Source organism: Solanum verrucosum, unplaced genomic scaffold (assembly GCF_900185275.1).
Source record: "Solanum verrucosum unplaced genomic scaffold, falcon-dt-bn FXZP01000239.1, whole genome shotgun sequence".
NCBI lineage: Eukaryota > Viridiplantae > Streptophyta > Magnoliopsida > Solanales > Solanaceae > Solanum > Solanum verrucosum.
In genome coordinates, this window is record NW_026020009.1 from 2,412,429 (window position 1) to 2,436,591 (window position 24,163).

The following is a 24,163-nucleotide window of genomic DNA, read 5'->3' on the forward strand; positions in this document are numbered from 1 at the left end:
ATACATACATGTATGATAATGAAGCGAGAATAAACATACATCACACAACATAAAATCACAACTATCACCTACCTCGAAACAAGCTTGGATCCATTAAGAAACTTGATTCTTCCCTTTTCGGATTCGTTCCGCTTGTTCTTGGTCTACAAACAATTTATATAACACGAAAATCAATAAACAATAACTAATTACCCGAGTTACCAACCATCCTATCAACCCAAGATCAAACCCATGATCCACATACCCAGATTAGGGCTTTTCCCACAGTAACTTCTACATCAAAACCCTCCCCCATCGATAATTACCCATTAGACTACATTCTACAGATAAAAAAATGGGTTCGGGGAGTTAAAAACCATACCTTTAGCTTTAAGAATGGTGAAAAACCATCAAGAAAGCACCTAGGGTCGTCTCCTAACTCTTATAGTCGAAAAGTGCAGAATAAAACATTTTTGGGATTTATTTCCAACTTAAGTCGCGTATGTCCCACTATGGCAGCCCAAGTCCCATCACAGCGGCCCCGCCCTGGTGGGGAAATCTCGCCTCAACGGCTTTCACGGAAACAGTGTGCAAATTTAATAATTCCAATACCCCCATTCCACAACACACCTTCAACCAACGTCACTTAGAAATGACCAGTTCATGCTGAGATTAGTTTCGGGAGTTCTACTCACCCGAATTTAATTCTGTAAAGTCGTACGAGTTCCTTAACATCTTAGCTATTTACTCATGTGATCAAAATCAAAATTAGATCACCTAGTTGTTACCAGATTTCCCTAGATCTTATTGATTCCAATTTCATCCAAATTTGAACTAGGTTGGGGAATCCTAAGTTACTACGAAAAAGTTTTCTAGCCCAAAATTTTTCCTCGTTGACATTTCTATAATGATGGGAATGGTCGTTACACTCACCTTTTAATAAATCAAAAAGATAATTAACATATACATATCATAATAGTTATATCAAGATTAAGAATATAAGTACATTTAAAAGTTTAGAGAATATGCTTTTGTCAGTCAGTCTAAAGCAACTATTTCTACTCGGTACCGCTCAATACATACAAAATGCACTAGCACAAAAAGTTGAAACTATACCCTTCCCATAATCAAGATAAACTACATATAATCTTATGCTACAATCGTACTGATGGCATGTCCCATTCCAATCTTAGATTGTGAACAAAAAAACTTTATACTTATAAGAATCGATGATTTAATTTTCTGTGTATAAGCTTCAACTCTATACACTAAATCATCTACTATATAAGTAAACAGACACCATAAATGAATATATGATCTATTAAAATGAATAACTAATTATTCTATAATAAATACTATATCTAAACACGTGGTTAATAGTATATATCCCAACAATCTATACCAATTTAAAAAGCTTATACTAATCAATAGGGACACAAGTGCAACACATGTATGGGAACTAGTTAAACTAAAAGTGAGTCCATGCAATGATGACTTATGTGTTTGGTATGCAGAAGAATATTTTCTATGGAAAATAATTTCCTAGAAAGTACCCCGACCCCGACCCCGATGGTTTATTTGGGGCCTGAACCTGACATCTGACCTAGGACTCAACCTTAAATCTTGCCCAAGACTCAACTTCCGAACCACGACCCGACCCTAATAACCGATGTGGGACCAAATTTTTGAATTGGTACCCCACCCTAACACCCGAATAGGGACCTGATTCTGACACCTAACATGGTACTTGAACCCCACTCCCGACCTAGGATCCGACCCTGACTACTAATCTCAGACCCAATATTGATATCCAATGGGAGACCTAACCTCGATTCCCAATTCAGAACTCAACTTTCGAATCGAAACCCGACCTCGACATTCAACCCGGGACCCAACTTTGGAACTGAGATCAAACCCCAACTATCAACCCAGGACCCAATACCAATACCCAATATATGATCCAAAATGACACCGACTTTGGAATCGAGACTTGACCCCGACAACTAATCGAGACCCCACTTCTGAATTGGGATCCGACCCTGACACCTGATCTAGACCCTAATGATCTATTTGAGACCTGAATCTTACATCTCACCTGGGACCCGACCTTGACTCTCAACCCATAACTTAACTCTAACATTCGACTCAAAATGTCACACCTCGGGCCTACACCCCGGATGTGGCTGACACTCGAGAACCATTATTGGCCCCAAGCGAACCCTTGGTCTGGCTTACCTACTCAGCGGAAGACTTTAAGCATTAAGAAAAGAACTCAAATGCAAGATAACTCAACTGTCCAAAAATCACTCTTTCTAATTCTAGCAATGCAATTGCAACATGTTAATCTTATAAATACAAGCCAAGAAAAGGATTAGTACCTTGATTTGGAACTTCTCCGGATTCGAAGAGATCTAGATATCTCTTCTTCATATTTTCCTCAACTTCCAAGTAGCTTCCTCAACAATTTGGTTCCTCCAAAGAACTTTGACTGATGCTACCTCTTTTGTTCTCAACTTGCGAATTTGGCTATCTAGAATCTGAAGTGGAATCTCCTCACCAATATCTTCAGTTGGTGATCAATGAAGGATCGCCTATACACTTTTCCAACATGGAGATGTGGAACACCGGATGGAGTGCTGTTAATTCTTGTAGTAGCTCTAACTCATAAGCTACATTGCTAATCCTCTTGGATATTCTGTAAGTCCAATATACCGGGGACAAGCTTCCCTTCTTACCAAATCTCATAACACCCTTCATGGATGAAACTTTCAAGCATACCCAATCATCTACTTCAAACTCTAACTCCCTTCTTCTACCATCAGTGTAGGATTTCTAACGACTCTGGGCTGTTTTCAATCTCTCTTGAATAACTTTCACTTTACCAATAGCTTGATGAACTAAGTGTGGTCCTATCAACCCTGCTTCACCAACTTCAAACCATCTAATAGGAGATCTACATCTTCTCCCATAAAGAGCTTTGTAAGGAGCCATCTAGATGCTAGAATAGTAACTATTGTTGTAAACAACTCAATGAGTGGTAGGTGATCATCCCAATTACCCATGAAATCAATCACCCAATCCACTTTGATACCTGAAAACACTATCTCCCCCTTGTTCAAAAGCCATCACTTTTTGTTGATGAACACTTGCCTTTAATTCAAGCAATAAAGGATCTTGATCTTGCTTATATTTTACTTCTCACACTAATGATGATTCAGCCCCATTCATCACCACTATTCCTCCTTATGTGGAATCTATTAGTCGAACTCCTAGTCGTGCAAGTCTATGCACCTCTTTTGCTAACTTTTTCTTTTCTTCCTCAAAATAGGTGGTACTACCCATAGACAACCTGCTCAAGGCATCAACAACAACATTAGCCTTACCTGGGTGATAAAAAAATACTCATATCATAATCCTTGAGTAATTCTAACCATCTCCTTTGTCTGAGATTAAGCTCTTTCTGACTAAACACATACTGAAGACTCTTGTGATCGGTGAACACATCCACATGAATACCATAAAGATAATGACGCCATATTTTCAAAGCAAATACTTTGACAACCAACACTAGATCATGGGTTAGGTAATTCTTCTCATGAACCTTTAACTGTCTGGAGGCATAAGCTATAACTTTGTCATTCTGCATTAACACACAACCCAAACAAACTCTAGACGCATCACAATATATGACAAAACCTTGTGTACCTTTTGGTAAGGTCAATACTGGGCAGTAGTCAACCTCTTTTTTAATTACTGAAAGCTTTTCTCACAAGATTCAGACCATTGAAACTTTACTATTTTTTGAGTCAACTTGGTCCAAAGGGATGAAATAGATGAGAACCCCTCTACGAACTTTCTATAATATCCAGCCAAACTCGAGAAACTCCTAATATCATTTGGATATGTAGGTCTAGGGCAATTTTGCACTACCTCAATTCTTTCTGAGTATCAACTTTAATTACCTCTCCAGATACAATGTGGCCTAAGAATGCCACAGACTCAAGCCAAAACTCACACATAGAAAACTTGGCATATTTGAGTTTTGGGATGTCCAACACATGTAATAAAAGGGAAAACAAATAAGTTGGAATCAAGGACAGAAGTGTGCATTTTCATTGGATATCCAAAAGGAACTAAAAGAGGTTTATTTTATTTTCTTAATGAACAAAAGGTAATTTTTTCAACAAATGCCAAGTTTCTAGAACAAGACTATTTAAGTAACCATGCTCCTAGTACTAAACTTGTGTTACAGGAACTAAGCAAAGGAATAACTACTAATGAAAAATCAACACAACTACCTAAAACAATTGTTAACATACCATTGCATTCACGTAGTGGGAGAAATGTCAATCGACAAGAGGTTGCTCAAGAGGATGCTCAAGAGGATGCTCAAGAGGATGCTCCAGAGGTTGCTCAAAAGGAGACTCAAGACATCTCGCTACGACAAAGTAGTAAGAGTAATATCGTGCAACCTAAAATTGTGGAGGAAGTAGTTCAAAATGTTCATAATTTAGTTCAAGATGTAGCAAATACTGTAGTTTCTAGTCGTCGTAGTGGGGGAGTTATTCGAAAACCACAAAGGTTTAAGCTCTTGGGAGAATCATATGATAGAATCCCATGCATTATATTTATATTTTTGTTATTGTATTCATCGATGATATCCTGGTCTATTCAAGTAATGAGGAGGATTAGGCATGTCATCTCAGAATAGTCATCCAAACTCTCAAAGAGTGAGAGTTATATACCAAGTTTTCTAAGTGCGAGTTCTGGATTGACTTTGTGGCATTCTTAGCCCACATTTTTCTAGCAAAGGAATTCAAGTCAACGGTTGGAAGATTAACGCAGTGCAAAATAGGCCCAGACCCATATCCTCAACTGATATCAGGAGTTTATTGGGGTAGGAAGGTTATTACAAAAGGTTCGTTGATGGATTTTCATTTATCCGCATTGACTAAATTGACTCAGAAGAAAGCTAAGTTTCAATGGTCCGAATCTTATGAGAAAAGCTTTCAGGAATTTAAAACTCAGTTAATTACCGCTCTAGTGTTATCCCTTCTAGAGGATATAGAGGGTGTTTTCATCTATTGTGATGCATCCACAGTGGGGCTTGGTTGTTTGTTGATGCACAATGGTAAGGTTATAGACTATGCCTCTAGCCAGCTTAAGATTCACAAGAGAAACTACCTAACTCATGATCTCAAGTTGGCAACAATAGTTTTTGCTCTCAAGATATTGCATCACAATCTCTATGGAGTTCATGTGGATTTCATCACCGATCACAAGAGTCTCCATTATGTACCAGTCAAAGGGAACTTAATCTCAGACAAAGGAAGTGGTTAGAGTTACTCAAGGATTACGAAATGAGTATCCTCTATCACGCATGAAAGGTTAACATTGTTTTTGATGCCTTGAGAGCAGGTTTTCCATGAGGAGTACTACTCATCTCGATGAAGACAAGAAAAAATTGGCTAAGGAAATGCACAGACTTGCATGTTTAGGAGTCCATTTATTAGGTTTCAGTGATTGTGGAGTCGTTGTGATGAATGGGGTTGAATCAACATTAGTGTCAAAAGTGAAGGAGAAGCAAGACAAAGACCCCATATTACTTGAACTAAAGGCAAATATTCATAAGCAGAAAGTGATGACTTTTGAACCAGGGGAAGATAGTGTGTTGAGATATCAAGGTAGATTGTGTGTTCTAAAGGTGGATGAGCTCCAAGAGACAGAAGCTCATAGTTCCAGATATTTGATCCATCTAGGTTCCACAAAGATGTCCCATGACTTGAAATATGTCTATTTGTGGAACAGTATGAAGAGGTATATAACAGATTTCGTTGCTACATGCCCAAATTGCCAGCAAGTCAAGGTTGAACACCAAAGGCCATGTGGTGTGGCTCAGAACATAGCTCTTCCAGAATAGAAGTGGGAGAAGATTAATATGGACTGTATTACGGGCTTGTCGCAATCTCGTAGGCAACATGATTCAATTTGGGTGATTGTAGATCGGATGCATAAGTCAACCCATTTCTTATCGGTGAAGGCGACCAATGAGGTTTGGTAAGAAAGGGAAGCTTAGTCTTTGATATATAGGTCTTTATATGATTACAAATAGAATTGGTAATGTAGCTTATATGTTGGAGCTACCACCATAGTTAGCGACAGTAGACCAAGTATTTCACATTTCTATCCTAAAGAAGTGTTTGTGTGATCCTTCCCTTATTGTGCCTACCGAGAATATTAGTATCAAGGACAACCTATCTTATGAGGAGATTCCCAATCATATTATTTATCGTCAGGTGTGCAAGTTGAGAACTAAAGAGGTTGCATCAGTCAAGGTCTTATGGAGAAATCAATTTGTTAAGGAGGCAACTTGTGAAGCTGGGGAGGATATGAAAACTGGATACCCTTATCTTTCTTCCTCAGATTAATTCCAATCCAAGATATTAAATTCTTCCTAAAGTACTCATTCAATTCAATTCCTCCTTCAGTGTTTTGAGTTCATGAGTTTTATGTGTATTTTGCATTAAATTAGGATATTAAACATTTCCCTACTCCTTCCATGCTCAATTCAACAACAATTCGAGGATGAATTATTCCAAGGGGGAGATACTATAACACCCTAAAAATTTCAAAGAAAAGGCCCAAACCATTCTTCATTTGCGTGTAAGGTTGTATCGAGTGATTCTTAAATTTTGATTGGGTGTTAAGGTCAATTCTATAGAGTATGAATACATTTGAGTATGAATTGAAGTCACAAGAATCCCCTATAACAAAGGTGACTTGAAAGCTTTCTTACCAATTAAGTTTTGATGTAAGATTCTACTTAGGTCAACTTCACAAGATAATATCTCTCAGTACATATTGAATTAGGTAGTTCATGAATTATAAGACTGAAGGTCTGTTAGTAGTATTTTGAACGCCAGCAAGCTTGCCTCATTTTGACTTTGGAGTAAGCAATGATGGTCGTTTTACCAGAGACTAACGCATCATAGTTTCTGAAGTCAATTCCTATAAATTTCTTCTACGGGCCATAGAAATTTCCACAACCCATACTGTCAACTCGAAGAAAACATTAAAGAAGTCAAATTTTATGTACTATGGATCCATTCTACGGGACGTAGGAACTTTTACTGCCCGTAGTTTGGATCCGTAGAATGAACTTTTGAGCCTAAAAATTTAGTATAAATTCTACGAATTGGATCTACGCTCCATAGAAACTTCTATGGGTTGTAGTTTGGACCTACAGAATAAATTTTGAGCCTTAAAATTTAGTATTTATTCCACGGATGGGATCTATGATCTGTAGAACAAACCGGAAACCGTAAATGGTCTCGTAAAAGGTTTTTCACAGCTTTTTAAGAAGGGTATTTCAGACATTTCCTACCCATTCTACCTAAAACTTGACTTTCTACCCTAAGTTAAGGGTTAAAATAGTGTTAGTCTTTTCTTTATGTTTATTATCACTCCAAGTCATTAGAGCAAGGTTCGAGAGAAGAAAACCTAGTGTTTCAAGTGTTCTTCAAGTTTTCACCGATTTTGCCAAGAACTTTGTTCTTCTAGGTATGTAAGGCTACTCATAAGGATGTACTTAGTTTGTCCTCACATAGTACATCTTATTTCTATAAGAAAAGAATAATCTAGGCTTGCATCCTTAGTTTTGAGATGAGTTTTATTGTTCATGAGTTCAGAGTTATATTTTTTTATTTTTTAGTTGTTATTGTCACGACTCGGGAGCACCCTCAAGTCGTAACAAGGCGTACTCGACCCCTTCAAACCACATAGTCATTCATTGCATTCAATAATGATAATAGTTCGGAATGAAAAACTTATTTACATCCACACATTCAAACTTCATTAAAACAACTTTAAAAACACACAACGGAAGTCTAAGTCTCACATGGCCATCTTAGACACAATCACAAAACATAAGTAGGGACACAACCCTTTACAATCGAAACAAAACTAAAAGTGTCTATTACATGAACAAAAGAACTTAAAAGTCTTATCCTCGAATCCATGAGGACATACCAAGTCTTGGAGGAAAGCAATTCAACACTTCAAACTAGCTAGGAGGGATCACTTGCCGGAACCTACACTTATAGTAAAAACATGAAGAATATGGGTTAGTACACAAAATGTACTAAGTATGATGACCATGCAAAATATGCTTTAAAAGGGACATTTTGGCTAGAAACCATGCATTATGCCACTTTTTGAAGTATCATGAACAGTTACATAGAAGACATACAAGACAAGCATAAACATCAAGTAAGTCATAATATCACCTTTAAACAATATCAACATGAAAACCTTTACCTTGGACCTTCACCTCAAGCAACCCTTATGCTATACCTCGTGCAATGTATGGATGGCGTCCCATACCACCATCTATACTAAGGCACCACATTTAGGTCACTTAAAGTAACTTATCATTCCTTTCTTTCACCTTTGCACAATATTCATACATAAGAGGTATATCATTAATTAAGACATGACAAGGGAAAATAACTCATAATATAACCCAAGTATAGCATGCATCTCATAGTAAGCATTTGAGAGCCAACATTCTTTAATAACCTCATTTAGGGCACATTTATGTCACAGGCATTAGGATTTAGAGAAACTCACTATGACCCTCTCCAAGCCTACTCGTGCAATGTATAGGTAGCATCCCATACTACCACCTACACTTTGTAGAACCTATCAAGAAACCATAATGAAATCTCACATGATGGGAAGTAAGCATTTAACCGACATAGACCATGAGAGCTTGTCATGGAATCCGGTGTCATAAGTCCCCACACCGTAAAGAGGTGGTCTACTTGCCTAAGGAAGACCGGTATATATAGCTTAATGGATCAACTATCTACCTATCCGGGCACATAGTTTATGGGATAAGGTAGACGATCATTGAAACTCATGCCTAACTATTGGGGGAGTTTCCATCTAACCAAATCCACTCGGTGCTTAGCCTACATTCCCATAGAATAGTTCGTTACCTTGGCACTATCACATATGAGAGGTGCCATTGGCCTACCAACTCCAAATTACATTCATTAACACGTGAAAGGGTGCTTTAAGCCTACCATTTCAAGGTTCATTTAGGAAAGCTCATTAACTCCTCTTGAAAGGGTGCCATGGGCCTACCGGTTCAAGTCTCATCATTAACCTTCATGGAAAGGTGCCATAGGCCTACCGATTTCAAGGTTCATTACTATCATTAATGGAAGGGTGACATTAGCCTACCGATTCCAAGGTTCATTATTATCATGAGTGGAAGGGTGCTACTAGCCTACCGATTCGAGGATTCAACAACCAACAATATAATCATTTAAACAAGAAAAGGATACACAAGCTCTACCAATTCGAGATATGCAATACATTGGAGAATCCTTCATATTCTATCATCAACATTCATGAGTGTCAAATTGAGAAAAAGCCTTTCAATAATAACACATTTACGTTCATAACATGATCACATTAGCTCCATTGAATGTCCATTCATAAAATGTCATGTAACACTTAAATTTCTCATACTATCCCTTCAAGGCCATGGTCACAATGTACAAAATAAGTAAACACCTCCACCTTTCAAGTGGATCATCATCAAGAACAATTCTACTAATAATATGAGATTAAGTCAACTTACCATCCTCCAAAGCCATAATCACCATTACTCAACTCCCAACAATTTTATCACCACAAGGTGATTCACCCATAACTTGCCCATAAGGCCACAATCCTCAATTCATCCATATACCAACAATTCATTATAAATAGATATAGAAAACCATATAAATCAACAATACAATCTGATCTAAACACAATTTCATCAACATTAAATCATAGGCATTAAACTCACTTCATAAGCAAATTCTAGGCTTTTAATGAAAACATGGGTTCTTGAAGAAGTTTCATATAAAATCATCTTAAAATCATAAATAGAACTTCAACTCACCAATATAATGACTTTGAAAATACTTTACCCGTGAACCCATACCTAGAATAGAAAATAGAAGTTTTGTTCTTTGAAGACTTTTGAAACCCTTTTTAATGGACTCCTTGAAGGAAAGATAATCAAAGATCAAGGGTCACCATACCTTTGTTAAGATTCCCCAAGAAAATTGATGAAGAAACCACCCTCAATCCAAGCCCTAGCTCCAAGTTCTTGACATTCTTAAATGGAGGATTGTAGAGAGAAATATTTGAGAGGAGGTGGGTTTCTTTTTAATTCTAATTGGAGTGACTTAAATGGAAGAATTTTGGTCTAAAAGGGTTTTATAATTGCTAGGAAAGGTAAAGAATAATAGGGACTCAACTTAGGAAAATAATTAAGGACCCACAAAGTTAAACTTAAAAGTTTTCACTAAACCCGTCTAAGCTCGTCCTTTTTTACAATGCTTCACTATTTTGGGCATAACTTTTTACTCTGAGATCGGAAAAGGGAAAACTCGGTGACGTTGGAAAGAGGACTCAGATACCATTAATTGGATAGGTAATAGTCCACCTAATTCGTTTTGAGCTAAAAGATATCATCATTTGAAGTTGACCCTAAAAGTTGTAACTTTAAAAATCTGCCCCCTGCCCGTCTGTTCCAGTGGGATTACTCAAAGGCTGGTCAACTGGGCAGTCCACTAGGCGACCATAGGGGCATAAGGGCGACTCGCCAACCCCTTAGGCGATCTAGCAGCCCCATCGCCAAACAGTCCTTCCAAGGACAAGGCTTCTTTCACCCTAACTCGCTAGCCTAGGACCTTGCTTGCACCCTAGGATGATACCTAGCTCCATTTAAGTTCTAAAACAGCATAAACATCAACCTAAGCTCCCACTAACCCAAACGTCAAGGCTCAAGTTCATTCTATCATTTTCCGAGTTGTTACAGTTATATATTTCATTGAGATTCTTGAGTTTATTGTTCATGTCTATATATCAGCATGAACCGTATTATTTAGTTATTATTGAGAATCTTTTAAACAGACTCTTGTGTCTTAAATTGATTTTGAGGATGTAAAGACAAGTTTTAGTAGAGTTTAAAGAATGATTATGAGCAAAATATGAGGGGACTAATTGATTTCCAAATATATCGTTTTTACATTAAGAAATAGAACTTTGATTTTTATAAAGAGTTAAAAGAGTTCCTAGAGATAATAGAGACAGTGCCTCTGAAAGAGGAGCTTTTGAGAAATTACCTCAACACAGAGTAAGAGTATTTTTAATTGAGAATGAGTATATATTTATTGGGAGTGGTATGGAGCACCGATATGGGGATGATTTCATACAACTCACATTCCTCATAAACCATGTAGCCAACATGGGTAAAGGATCGTACTCTTTAGACGACTCCTTATAGCTTTCGAGCATGGGTTTAGTGGATCAACTTAGTTGAGAAATTCTATATCCCGATAAGGTATAAGACAATGTTGGGAGTGTGGATGACACGTTGTATCACCAAGTTGCTCATAGTGGTGGTTTTTTGTTAGAGAATCTCCCAGATAGAGTTTAATATATATATATATTATATGTATTTATTTATTTTTCATATCACTTAAATTGTTGAGTTTAGATATGAGTATACAAGTGTTCAGGATCATCAATAGGCGCTTCATTGTGATAACTTTGCACTCCCACTTAGCTTTTGGTGAGCCTCTTTGCATTCCGGAGGACTGCACTTTTATATTTTAGTTAGTTACTTTGAAATGGTATGGGTCTTTTCCCAACATCCGTCTTTAATAATAGAGGCCTTATAGTTGGTTTTGTGTATGTTTTTAGTACTCCATTGTTAAATTATTTTTTTCAACCATTGTTGTTTTCAGAGTATTTTGAGACATTTGAGTACTTTGAGATAAAATGGTTTAATTCTGTTTTAAAGCTTAATTTTGCCGGAGTTAGTCTTCCACTAAGTAGCCAGTCAGACCCAGGGTTCACTTGGGGATCAACAATGGTTCTCGAGTGTCGGTCACATCTAAGGTATCGGCTCATGACAAAATGGGTGAATTATTTCATATGATTTTGAACTGGGTTTTATCTATAAATAACAGATTTGTGATTTAACGTTTCAAGCACACCTCATCCAATTCTAGGTGTTCAACGATCGTAAATCAGTATAAAACCCAACTAAATGAGTTGGGGTCGAATCCCACATGGAGTGGTATGTGTTTCAGATTCAATTGGGAAGTATAAATGCAGTCAAATCAATCATAGGAATAAAAATTATCGAATAAAAACTTCATTCAAATCAAGGGGTTACACGAATGTCAAATGGGGGTTTTGGTTTTGATTATCACCTACAAACATCAGTCACAAACAATAAGAATTAACAATAATGAGACGGATTCTTGGAATATGATCGATTATAGGCAATGTAGACATATGGGTAATTGCAACTATTAGTAAATAGCTAGTTATTTGTGAGTAGGCTAGGCTATAGGGGAGGTAAATTTTCTCTCGAACAATTTACCCCGAATCTAGTGATTTCTCTCGAACATCAACAAACATGCAAAATAAGAGCTGCCCACTCCTTAATCCATTCACTCTCTCGAGCTGACTGTGTGGGATTGGGTTTAGGGTTCAATCTCTCGAGCTGAACCCAGGTCAACCCAATACCCACAAACCATCAATCAAAAACCTTAATTCTAGAACCTCTCTCTCAAGCAAGCCAATAACACAAAGGAAGAACTGCATTTGCAACTACAATTCTTAAATTAAACCACAATTAATGATTAAACTCACTTTTAAATAGCATTTAAACTAACAATTAGCAATACCAATATGCTAAATCAGCCCATAATCATATAATCACACCCAATAATTGAGGTTTTAGCTAGACAATATAAAAAGGTAAAAACAGTTACCAAATTGATTTTCCATCAACTGGGTAAGAGTTATTTCATCTTTACAGTGGTCCAATTTGATGAATCTCAAAAACCCACTTCCAATTTCTCAAAGTGAATTTTTTCAATCCTTCAAAGCTAAGGAAAAACTCTTTCAAAAGTCTCAAAATTATTCTCTAAGTTTAAAAAGTAACAAAAAGATTCTAAGTCGGAAGATTGCTTCTAACTAAAATGTTTAAAAACATATTTTAGTCGCCGAAAATAAGATACGAAAGCTCATTTGGCAAAGTAAGTCGGGGTTGCCGAACCACTTGGCGAGCCGCCCTTTGGTATCTTCCATCGCCCTTTCGCCTTGGCACTCAGCATCCTCAAGGCCTGTAACTTTGGGCAATCTATCTTGGCTTCGCGAAATCACTCGGTGATCCGCCGACTGCCCATTTTCCTTGCCGACTTGGTTCTTTCCTTCAAAGCTTGGCACACTGGAACTTTAGGCGGTCTGATGAGCCGCTTGGTGACACGCTGAATGCTCTTGGCGATCCTCAGGCTCGCCCATCTTCATTTCTTTCGCCTGTTTTGTTCCTTTTTGCCTGTTAGTGTCCTTGTTTTGTTCCTCAATCCATATTCCGAAAAATCAAGGATTTAACATTAGTTATTGGTACAAAATAAGCATTTGAGGACACTAAATCAATATAAACAAAGCTCTAAATGAGTCCAAAACTCGAACTCAGGAATTTGGAAATCTTTGAATCATTCAAATGATTTAGTTTAAGATGATGAACAACATGTAATTTTTTGTCCCAATTAGTTGTTAATGATATTGCATTTTAGATGTTATCTTATAACGTGGAAAGACTTGGATGATATAATTAAAAAGAATTCTTTAACATAAATGAATCTTGGATTTTCTAAGGAAAGGTTAAAAGCTTTAAATGGAAGATTACACATTCGTTATGGTTACTATGGCTTGCAAGTCTTGGTATATATATGATGATACCAATGAAGATGTGTTTTATTTGGATAACTCTAAATAAATAGAAACTTGTAAAGATCTTAATGAGGCTTAAATAAAGTTTAATAGTATCACCGAGAAGGTGTAAAGTCCTTGTGACTCATCACCTGATCGCATTTGCCTATGTGGGAGGTCTTTGTCCTAAAATATGGCTGACCATTGTATGTTGTTAATCAGAGAAGCCTCTATAGTCATTTCTTTGGAATAGATTGGTTCACCAAATTCTTATATTTTTTATATGGCATACATGGATGGAGGCCCACAGTTAGGCAGAGGTCGGACCCATATAGCCCATGGGTCTTATTAGATCGTTGAATACTAACCCACCAGGATTAATGGTTTTAGAAACATCTATGTCTAAATACTTTGGGTTGCACTTATAACTTTGCCTTTTCTTTATAGTTATATTATATATATGTATCTTGTTTGACCCTCGCCTGGGTTTCAAACCAGTATTCACTTTACTAATCATTCTCAAATGCTGCAGTGTTTCATGATGAAGCATTGGAGATAGAGGTTCGTGGTTCTGGAAGCAATAAATTTTTCAGGGATAACAGTTACCTTTGTGGTAAGCTATCCATTTTATGGAAAACAAACTTTTCTTTTATCAATCTTTCATTTGATTTTCATGGTATGTCGGGGGTCATATCCCGACATAGATATTGTTATTCTGTTAGTAGAGGTTTCATAAGCCTATGGTTAGTTGGATTTGATTTTCTTATTAAGAGTTGAATGGATTTTCCTCTTTAGAATTCTCTTAAATATTTATTCAAATGGGTCTTATCTTCCACATTTGTATTTAATTTGATATTTAAATTGGATTATTTGGATTAAGCAAGTTGGTTGGTGCTTTTTTGTCAAATGGCGTTTCAAGTGTCATGTCATGCTTACTGTGGGGCCTTAGATTGTTACATTAGGATTTCTGGTTCATGAATATGTTTCATCGAAATTATCAGTAAAAATTAAACGAGGACATTAAAAGATGCTATTCATGCAAATCACTGACCATTTAAATTTAATTGGACTTGATCAAGTCTACAACATAATATATATTTAAAATAGTAGAATTATACAATTAATTATTATTGTTATTTATATATAGAAAACTAATAAGAAAATTTGAAAAAAATATAAAATATACTCGAGTCAAACCAACCTAGATTGTCAACATCTTAAGCGTGGAAAATTTAGACAGGCAAGCACAAATCAGAAGTTGTATGATGTTGGACATCTTGTTGTACAATCATGGATTCTTGATAGGTTGAGGCGTGTAGACTACCCTTAAGGATATATTCGCCGGTATGGTGTATCCCCCATGATTCAACATGCTCTTCTATAATTAACTAGGAACAGGAACAACAAAGTTTCAATAACTATAAAACCCAACAAAAAAAGAGAGGAATAAAGCTATTGCTGATTTGTTTTTCTCACTTGCACCTGGAGAGGCCAAGAATGACATATATATGCCTAAGGAAAAGAAAATTAAAACTGCGAAAGGATAAATGCCATAAAGGCAATAATATCCAATTAAAGAAGAATTGGTACGATGGAGGCAACAACTTCATTTTGGAATGTTGGACAACACATGATTTTGACCAAAGTTGGTACTTCTTTTTGAGATAACTTATTTTATGATAATTGTTTTGACTAAAAAACCCCCTTATATCAAAAATAATATAAATGATAAAAATGTATTTTTGTTGGGATTTCACAAAGAGAATAATGCATCGAATTTGGTGTCTCTTGAACTATGAACCAGATCTAGATAAAATAAGATTAAACTTACAGAACAGTTTGTCTTAGAACTTCTGTTAACCAAAAATTCTTTTGTAAATTCAATTTCTTATTTATCATATCATGGCTCCACACACGTTATTGTTCATTGTGGTTTTGCGCAAATAGGCCATGCGGGTGCCTAGTAAACCCTTTCTCTAGAGTATACCCATTACCAAAAAATATACGTCACTCTGGGACACATGCGCATAGCCGCCGCGCTCATGAATACTCTAGAAATATGTCATAATCTCATAGGATAGCCCCCATTCCATACTCATATAAGTCCATTCATCATATGTATTTTGCAAAGCAATACATAACATGTAAAGGATATGAATTGGATTAATATTGTAATCAACTGTCACGCCCTGAGCCTACACCCTGGGTGGGACTGGCACTTGAGAACCATTGTTGGCGCCAAATGAACCCTTGGTCTGGCTTACTTACTAAGCGGAAGATTTTACTCAAGATAAATATACTTTAAAAGAAAAACTAAACTTCTCACTAAATAACTTAGAATGTAATAAATAACATTCACTGCCAAAGTGGCAACTCAAGTCTCAACTTAACTGAAAAGGGAAAGTAAAGACTCATGAACTAACATCACTAACTCTGTCTATAAAGCCTCTAAACAACTGAGATGGACGATGAGACAAGACCCACAACATCCTAATGAACTAAAATACTGAAAGCAATAAAAAGGATCCTCCGAAAATCTAGGAGGCTCACCAACTAACTCTGAGTGCTACACTAGATCAACGAGGCGCTGGATGATGATCCTGATTACCTTCATCTGCATCATAATAAGATGCAGGCCAACTGGCATCAGTACATTGAATGTACGAGTATGCAAGTCGGAATGCTAAACATAACTTAAGCTTGAAAAGAATCTGAAAGAAACACTTACCTTGGTTTTACTACAACTCCTAAATAACTTAACTCAATATAAAGCAATAAAACAAATGCAATATATAGAAAGCCTTTAAAACAGTAGAAAACAACTTAGTTCGTTAAAGAAAATGCAATAACAAACTCAACTATACTTATATAATAAAGTAGTATAGTTTCTGTGGGAATTTCTCTAACCGACAACCACCACTATGAGCCTAAGTGGTGATACCATGTCTTGCCCATGCTGCCAGAACTGTCCTATCGTTTGTCGTCATATAGAACTCCTTAACTAGGTGAATCCACTTGTCTATGCTAAAAAGCACTTAAGGAATCATCTAAAAAGTATGCTCTTTTACTACACATGATGGCTACATGGTTTATAGAGACGTGAGTTATCTGAACTCAAACTCGTCCCCATATCGGTGCTCAATACTACTCCCAAAATATACTTAGCTCATATGTTTGTAAAAATAAAACTCTTTCTTATGTTTGAGATAATTACTCAAAAACTTAGCTTAAAAGCTCTCTTGAAAATCTCAGTTTCCTTTCTAGCTCATATGTGAAAACATTTTAACTCTTGGGAATACTTAGTTCCCGTTTAATCTTTGAAGAATGAACTTTACTGTTACTCTTTACTGAAAACTAGCTCAAAGGCTCTTTTGGAAATCAAGGTTTCCTTTCTTCTTTAGATGTGAAAACATTTACTCTTTGGGAATACATAGTCCCGATATACTCTTTTGACGAAATAAACTTCCAACTTTACTCTTTACTCAACTCAAAACTCAAGTCTTAAAACAAAGTTAAAACATTTGTAAAAGACTTTTGGAAAACTTTATGAACTTCTCTTAACTTGACTTTTGACTTGACTCTTTACTTTCCTTGAATTGAATTATGGATTCAAGGATTGTGATTTATGATAGGAAAGATCTCATGATGTTTAAGAATGATTTTAGATAGCTAAACATGAGAAATGATGAAGAAATCACTGTCTAGAAACTAGTCCGCGACCCAGAGATGTAGTTAAATTTTTTGTCGAAAAAATAATTTATGAGGCACAACGGTCCGTGACCGCTCCGCGACGCGAGGATGAATTTTGCTAAACTGGGGGGAAATCCGCGACGCGGTCTGAGGCACCATATTTGCCCGACTTTTTCCTTCTTCATTTTCCAGACCCAATTTGCTTAAATTTGATTATTTTTCTCCATATTTCTTTAGATTGAGGTACCCACAACATACACACAAGAATCTAACTCAACAACTCTAATAATCGACTCTACAATCTCAAGAAACTCCTCAATCTCATCCCATTTCAAGAACGAAAGTAAATTCAAGAACACACATCAAAAACATTCAAACTTTCAAATTTTTACAACGAATTCACGTTGAATTAAACATGTTTGGTTCGTGGGTGAAGGAACCCAACGCCGTGTGAACTCACATACCTCGTAATGATCACCCCTTGACGAAATCCACTAACCTATCTTCAAGAACTTGATAATTCCTTGCTCCCTCTCCTATTTTTTCCTCTTCTTTTCTCTTCTCTCAAAACCCTAATTTGTTTCTCAAAAGCGTAAACTGAATCCGATCAGTTTAGACCCCAACTTAATTACCAAAAACGAAATTAATTAATTGGGTGGTAAAAAGACCATAATCCCCTTCTAAAACCTGGATTAGACTTTCCTTAATTGAACAGCCCAACTTCAAATGGGCATATCTCACTCATACGAACTCGGAATCACGAAACTCGGAAGCATTGGAAAGATTATTCCAAGATCTTTCATAAGATATTTGGAAACACACCTAACTCATCCTGAGCTAGGAGTTATGGTCGTTTGAAGTTGACCAAAAACTCAAACTTAACCAATTTTCAACATTTTTTTATTATTTCCAAAAATCACTATTTCTAATTCTGGCACTTTCTAGTTCTTTCAATTTTTAAGATGTTACAATATCTCCCATTTGGGAATATTCGTCCTCGAATGAGATTAATCTTAGTGGGCCAAGGGTGTCACATCTAACACCCAACTAAAACACCCTACAAGCAATGCAAATACAACATGCCAACTTATAAATAAATACCAAGAAAAGGATTAGTACCTTAATTTGGAACTTCTCTAGAATCGAAGAGATGTGGATATCTTTTCTTCATGTCCTCCTCAGCCTCCCAAGTATCTTCCTCAACAAACTAATTCCTCCAACAAACTTTGACTGATGGTACCTCTTTTGTTCTCAACTTGCGAACTTGACGATCTAGAATCTGAACAGGAATTTCCTCATAAGACAAGCTATCATTTATCCCAATATCTTTAGTTGGTATGATCAATGAAGGATCGCCCATGCACTTCTTCATCATGGAGATTTGAAAAACCGGATGAACCATGGCTAACTCTTGTGGTAGTTCGCACTCATAAGCTACATTACCTACCCTTTTTTATATTCTGTAAGGGCCAATATACCAGGGACTAAGCTTCCCCTTCTTACTAAATTGTCATAACACACTTCATGGTGAAACTTTCAAGTATACCCAATCGTCTACTTTAAACTATAACTCTCTTCTCTTAATATCAGTGTAGAATTTGTGACAACTCTGCGCTGTTTTCAACCTCGCTTGAATCACTTTCACCTTTTCCATAGCTTGATAAATTAAATCCGGTCATATCAACCCAGCTTCACCAACCTCAAACCATCCAATAGAAGATTTGAATCTTCTCCCATAAAGAGCTTCATAAGGAGCCATCTGGATACTAGAGTGGTAACTATTGTTGTTAGCAAACTCAATGGGAGGTAGGTGATCATTCCAATTACCCTTGAAGTCAATCACACAATCTACCTTGATACCTCAAAACACCATCTCCCCCCTGTTCAAAAGCCATTACTTTTTGCTTATGAACATTTACCTTTAATTTAATAAAAATAGGATCTTGGTCTTGCTTCTCTATTTACTTCAGACACTAATGATGATTCAGCTCCATTCATCACCACTACTCCTCCTTCTATGGAATCTATTAGTCGAACTCCTAGTCGTGCAAGTCTATGAACCTCTTTTGCTAATTCTATCTTATCTTCCCCAAAATGGGCGGTACTGCCCATATATAATCTACTCAAGGCATCAACAACAACATTAGTCTTACCTTAGTGATAAGGAATACTCATGTCATAATCCTTGAGTAATTCTAACCACCTCCTTTGTCTGAGATTAAGCTTTTTCTGAGTAAACACATACTGAAGACTCTTGTGATCAGTGAACACATCCACATGAACACCACAAAGATAATGGCGCCATATTCTTAAAGCAAATACTACGACAGCCAATTCTAGGTCGTGGGTTGGGTAATTCTTCTTATGAACTTGCAACTGTCTAGAGGCATAAGTTATAACCATGCCATTCTGCATTAACACACAACCCGAACCAACTCTAGACGCATCTTTATATACGAGAAATCCTTGTGTGCCTTCTGGTAAGGTCAATACTGGGGCAGTAGTCAACCTCATTTTCAATTCCTAAAAGCTTTTCTCACAAGCTTCAGACCATTGAAACTCTACTGTCTTCTTAGTTAACTTGGTCAAAGGGGATGAAATAGATGAGAACCCCTCTAAGAACCTTCTATAATAGCCAGCCAAACCCAAGAAACTCCTAATGTCATTTAGAGATATGGGTCTAGGCCAATTCTACGCTGCTTCTATTTCCTGAGTGTCAACTCTAATTCCATCACCGGAAACAATGTGGCCTAATAATTCCACAGAATCAAGGCAAGACTCATATTTAGAGAACTTAGCATATAATTCCTTATCTTTTAGAGTTTGGAGAACTACTCTAAGATGACTAGCATGATCTTCATCATTCCTCGAAATGATTAGTATGTCATCAATGAACTCGATGACAAACATATCTAAATAAGGCTTGAATACTCTATTCTTAAGGTCCATGAATGTTGCAGGCGCATTGGTCAAACCAAAGGATATGACCAGAAACTCTTAATGACCGTAACGGGTCCTGAAAGTTGTCTTTGGAGTATCACATTCCCTTAATCTTAACTGATAATTGCCTAATGTGAGACCTATCTTAGAGAAACAAGTAACACCCTGAAATTGATCGAGGAGATCATCAATTCTCGGTAGAGGATACTTGTTCTTGAAGGTAACCTTGTTCAACTTACGGTAATCTATACACATCCTAAGGGAACCATCCTTCTTTCTCACAAATAAGACCGAAGCGCCCCAGGGTGAGATACTTGGTCGAATGAAATTTTTCTCTAAAAGATCTTTCAAGTACTCTTTAAGCCCTTTAAACTCTGCTGGTGCCATTCTATATGGCGGAATAGATATAGGACGAGTATCTAGATGAATGTCTATACTGAAGTCTATTTCTCTCTCAGGAGGGACTCCGAGAAGATCAGCAGGAAAGACTTCTTGAAACACTCTTGTTACTGAAACTGATTGAATATGAGGTATCTCAACACTAGAGTCATTTACTTGGACTAAGTGATAGACACACCCCTTGGAAACAAACTTTCTCGCCTTAAAGTACGAAATAAAACGACCGTTAGGCACTGCTGAATAGCTCTTCAACTCTACTAATTGGTTTCTACAATCTATTGATGCATAACAGGCATGAAGCCAGTCATTACGTAGAATGACATCAAAATATACCATGTCTAACCCAACTAAATCATTCATGGTACTCTTGTGATTGACGGAAACAGAACAATCATGATAGACTCTTTCTGCTAGAATTGACTCACCATAATATGTACAAACACTGAAGGGCTCAAAAAGTTGCTTAGGAAGAACATCAAAATTGAAAACTTAGATCATACCAGTGACAACATCTGGAAAATCCTCTTGTTCTTAGCGAGTAGTGATAGCATAAAGATGGCTTCCTCCTCTGCCTGCTCCTGAAGTAGCTCATCTAGATGCAGCTCTGTCTGGTGGAGCAACTGAAGAAGAGTGGGCTCTATTGCCCCCATTACCATTACTCTTCATGTTCATAGGACACTTTCTCATAAAATGACCGTTCTGACCACCCTTGAAGCAACTAGTGGAGCCATCACGACACACCCCTGAGTGGCTTTTACAACATTTAACACATGCAGGAGTCTTAGTACCCCCTTGTGTCTTACTACCTTGCGAATGCGCAGGCCTAGCTCTGAAGTTCTGAGAATTTTGACTATTGTACTCACATTTGTTCCTTGGTGCAGTTGCACTAGCAGATGATGAAGCAGGTCCTTTCTGCTTATTTTGGAAAAAAGACTGGTTCACATTACTCTTTTTCCACCCGTATTCATTCCCTAATGCCTTAGCCCTCTTATTCTTAAACTATTCTCTATCCTTCAGCCTGTCCTCCTCAATTTGTTGCACATGGATCATCAGCCTTGCTATGCCCATGTCACCTATTAGTATGGCTGCCTTACTTTCCTTATCTCACAAACGAAACAACCCAACAACGAATAATCTCATCATGCTCCTCATGTTGGCAATCATCTATTTTCTTCTCTTAAATTGTGGGAAAAGAAATGCCCCATGAAAGCATTCTCAAAACCATCAAACTAACAATCGGTTACGCGCAAGCAGGAGTTAGAAAGAAACTTTTTAGAGATAAAACTCTAATGCATGAAATGAGTATGAAGGAAGTAAAGGAATTCCCTAAATGTTGCAGCCTCCTAATTATAGATGTGGCGCGCTTCACACCGATAACTAGGACTCTACAAACACAGCTTTATAGACTCCCTAGGACTCTTGAACTCTATTCTCGGATACCAAGTTTGTCATTTCCCAAACCTACACCCTGGGAGGGACAGGCACTCAAGAACCATTGATGGCCCAAAACGAACCCTTGGCCTGGCTTACTTACTCAGCAAAAGACTTTACTCAAGATAAATATACTTTAAAAGAAAAACTAAACTGCTCAATAAATAATATTCACTGCCAAAGTGGCAACTCAAGTCTCAACTTAACTGAAAAGGGAAAGTAAAGACTCATGAACTAACATCACTAACTATATCTATGAAGCCTCTAAACAACTGAAATGTACATTGGGACAAGACCCACGACATCCTAATGAACTAGAATATTGAAAGCAATACAAAGGATCCCCAGGAAAGCTAGGAGGTTCACCAAATGATTCTAAGTGCTCAACTGGATCAACGAGGTGCTGGAGGCTGATCCTAATTACCTGTGTCTGCATCATAATAAGATGCAGGCCAACTGACATCAATACATTGAATTTACGAGTATGCGAGTTGGAATGCTAAACATAACTTAAGCTTGAAAAGAATCTGAAAGAAACACTTACCTTGGCTTTACTTAACTCCTCAAAAACTTAACTCAATATAAAGCAATAAAATACATGCAATATATAGAAAGCCTTTAAAACAGTAAAAAAACAACTTAGTTCGTTAAACAAAATGCAATAACAAACTCAACTATACTCATATAATAAATTAATATAGTTTCTGTGGAAGTTTCTCTAACCGACAACCAGCACTATTAGCATAAGTGGTGATACAGTGCCTTGCCCATGCTGCTAAAATTGTCCTATACTTCCATATAGAATGCCTTAACTAAGTGGATCTACTAGTCTATGCGAAAAAGTACTTAAGGAGTCATCTAAAAAGTATGATCCTTTACTACCCGTGATGGCTACATGGTTTATGGAGACGTGAGTTAGCTGAACTCAAACTCATCCCCATATCGGTGCTCAATACTACTGCCAAAATATACTTGGCTCAAATGTTTGTAAAAATAAAACTCTTTCTTTGTTTGAGATAATTACTCACAAAATTAGCTTAAAAAGCTCTCTTGGAAATCTAAGTTTCCTTTCTTGCTCAAATGTGAAAATATTTTAACTCTTGGGAATACTTAGTTCCCGTATAATCTTTGAAGAATTAACTTTACTCTTACTCTTCACTGAAAACTAGCTCAAAGGGTCTTTTGGAAATCAAGGTTTCCTTTCTTCTTTAAATGTGAAAATATTTACTCTTTGGGAATACATAGTCCCGATATACTCTTTTGAAGAAATGAACTTCAAACTTTACTCTTTACTCAACTCAAAACTCAAGTCTTAAAACAAAGTTAAAACATTTGTACAAGACTTTGGAAAACTTTATGAACTTCTCTTAACTTGACTATTGACTTCTCTTGATTTGACTCTTAACTTCTCTTGACTTGACTCTTTACTTTCCTTGAAATGAATTATGGATTCAACGATTGTGATTTGTGATAGGAAAGATCTCATGATGTTTAGGAATGATTTTAGATAGCTAAACATGAGAAATGATCAAGAAATCACTGTGTGGAAACTAGTCCGCGACGCGGAGATGTAGTTAAATTTTTGGTCGCAAAAATAACTTTTGAGGCAGAACTGTCCATGACCGCTCAACGACGCGAGGTTGAATTATGCAAAATTGGGGGGCAGGTCTGCGACGCGGCTCGAGGCACCATATTTGGCCGACTTTTTCCTTCTTCATTTTCCATCCCCAATTCACCTAAATTCGATTTTTTTCTCCATATCTCTTTAGCTTCAGGTACCCACAACATACACACAAGAATCTAACTCAACAACTCTAATAATCGACTCTACAATTTTAAGAAACTCCTCAATCTCATCCCAATTCAAGAACGAAAGTAACTTCAAGAACACACATAAAAAACATTCAAATTTTCAAATTTTTAGGACGAA